The 2,676-nt window shown below is 42.6% G+C and overlaps 1 long non-coding RNA gene across 1 annotated transcript; it reads right to left on the bottom strand.

Annotated features, from left to right (window-relative positions):
* Positions 1–621: 621 nt before the first annotated feature.
* Positions 622–2,558, bottom strand: LOC106942231 (uncharacterized). Its single transcript, XR_001423579.1, has 3 exons — positions 2,367–2,558; positions 888–893; positions 622–632 (listed from the first exon to the last, which is right to left on the bottom strand). It is a non-coding gene; the product is annotated as an uncharacterized LOC106942231 (long non-coding RNA).
* Positions 2,559–2,676: the final 118 nt, after the last annotated feature.

Here is a 2,676-nt window from a genome sequence, read left to right as displayed (position 1 = left end):
ACATGCTCTCCGTTTCACATGCTCTCCGTTCCACATGCTCTCCGTTCCACATGCTCTCTCTGTTTCACATGTTCTCTCCGTTTCACATGCTCTCTGTTTCACATGCTCTCTCTTTCACATGTTCTCTCCGCTTCACATGTTCTCTCCGTTCCACATGCTCTCTGTTCCACATGCTCTCTGTTCCACATGCTCTCTGTTCCACATGCTCTCTTTCACATGTTCTCTTTCACATGTTTTCTCTTTCACATGTTCTCTCCGCTTCACATGTTCTCTCCGCTTCACATTCTCTCTGCTCCACATGCTCTCTGTTCCACATGCTCTTTTCCACATGCTCTCTCTCTTTCACATGTTCTCTCTGTTTCACATGTTCTCTCCATTTCACATGCTCTCTCTTTCACATGTTCTCTCCGTTTTACATGCTCTCCGTTTCACATGCTCTCCGTTTCACATGCTCTCCGTTCCACATGCTCTCTCTGTTTCACATGTTCTCTCCGCTTCACATGTTCCCCATTGTTCTCTTTTATAATCTGGACCAGACGGGTGAACAGCTCCGGATGCTCCAGGTTTTCCCTCCACAGGAAGCGGAAGTGACACATCCTGATCAGCTGCTTCAGGCAGGGCGGCAGCTGCTGCTTCTCCATGCAGCTTCTGGTTCTGGTTCTGGGTGTGGACAGCAGAACCAGAGTATGATCAAATGGCTGGTCCTCAAACAGCACCAGGACTCTGCGGAGCCGCAGATTCTGGTCCTGGTGAAGCGAACCGGCTGCAGAACCAGCAGGAAGACGTGCGGTCCGGGAGCACAGCAGCGCACGCAGCTCTCTGTGAACTCTGCCAGTCTGCCCGGATGTTCTGGCCGGGTCCAGAACATCCGGGCTGTTGATCAGAACCACCTCCTTGTCCCTCAGCAGGCCTCTGACCAGCCTCCTCTGTGGTGAACAGCGGCACCTCCAGGAGGAAGTTGGCAACTGCAGTTGTGTCCGGCAGGCTGTTGCCCAGCAGGATGACCCGGAGCTCAGACACTGGAAACAAAAACACGGCAGGCAGCGGATCAAACCCAACATTTCCTGTAAACACGATGCAGAGGAAGACTCTGGACAGAGGAGGAAGATGAAGCTCCAGCAGGTGGAGCCAAAAGCTGATTTTAAAACTGATTTCTGTTCAACTTTACAGCCTGAGCTGAGTGCAGAGAGCAGCCAGAAGGCTGCAGGTTCAAATCCTTTCATTCTCAGAATGAAGCCAGTTTCAACAGAACCAGGTGTGTTTCTGCTGCCCCCTGCTGGACTCACTGTCAGGTGGCTGCAGGCTGGAGCTGCTGCTGCTCTGCAGGTCAGGATCAGCTGCAGCAAACAGACATTACATTTAAAAATCAAAGTTTAAAAAGAAACATAAAAATATATATAACTTTTTTCAGGACTTTAACATCCTAAACTCGTTTCAACGACCTTTAACCTGAACTTTACTGCTGGAAACTTCAGTAGTTATTTAGTTACAAAACATAATAATATCAACTATTGCATGAAATGATGTTTAATCACAAGAAACATGAACAAAATAAAATGTTTAATATCAACTGAAGACGCTAAAATAATTTCACTTTATTTTCTGTAGTTTATGAACTTTTATTATTCAGTTATAATAAGTCAGTGTTGACAGAAACCTTCAGGCTTTATGGAACATCATAAACAATAATTAATATCATAACTTTATCTGATAATAGAAATCATTTAGTTTTTATGATTCATTGTTTTGGTTCACTCACAAGGCAGAACCTCGTATGCGTTTCTGCAGGTTCATCATCTGTGGCTGTTAGGAAACAAAAACGTTTATTAAAACAAGTTGTAGATATTAAATATGAAGATAAGTAATTCCTCTCAGTAAAACTCACTTTCATTGCTCTGGTTGATCTGTTTTCACTTTTTGCTTTACTGTAAAGAATAAAACAATAAATTGTTCATAAATGATCATTTGCAGTTTTTATTAACTTTTAACTGAAATATGAATAAACTCACCGCATAATTCAGTACAAGTTTCGTGAAGCTAAAACCTGGGCGTCTTCCGTTTTGTCCCGAACAGATAAAAGGTGAAGTCTTATCGCTGTAGCTCCAGGCTCAGTTAACGGGGATGCAAAAATTATATTACATCTTTGTTTTTGTTTGCATCTCCATCTATTAATTTTTAACCTTTTAAAATTTTATGTGCAGATTTTTCAAATAATTTTGTATTGCATGAAACCACATTTCTTGGATCTTTTCAATCTTTCTTTCAACCGCATAAAATATGCGGTTCCAGCCAAAGTCTCTCTAAGGCTACAACGCTGAGCTGCTGTGGCTACAACTCCTGAGGCTGCTACCGTGACAACACTTCACCTGAGCTGGACACAATGCCTGACCATCAACTTGTTCAGATTAAACGGAAATGTCGAAAAGAAATACGAAGCAAAGCTGATCGATAACAGAGGAAGAGTTTGAGGAGATAAAGAAATCCTTGGATTTTATGTCTGATGAGATAGCAAAAATCTCACAACAACAAAATCTTATAATGGGGGAAGTTAAAGAATTGAAGAGACAGAATGTAGAGAAAGACAAGCAAATAGCCTTCCTGAAACATCGTGTGGCTGACTTGGAACAATACAGTCGAATGAATGACGTTGTAATTAGTGGGTTGGAAATGAAGCCA

The sequence above is a fragment of the Poecilia latipinna genome, unplaced genomic scaffold (assembly GCF_001443285.1).
Source record: "Poecilia latipinna isolate Pla-1442-1.1 unplaced genomic scaffold, P_latipinna-1.0 Scaffold4130, whole genome shotgun sequence".
NCBI lineage: Eukaryota > Metazoa > Chordata > Actinopteri > Cyprinodontiformes > Poeciliidae > Poecilia > Poecilia latipinna.
Note: the sequence above shows the minus strand (reverse complement) of the source record. Positions and strands in the feature narration are given on the sequence as shown.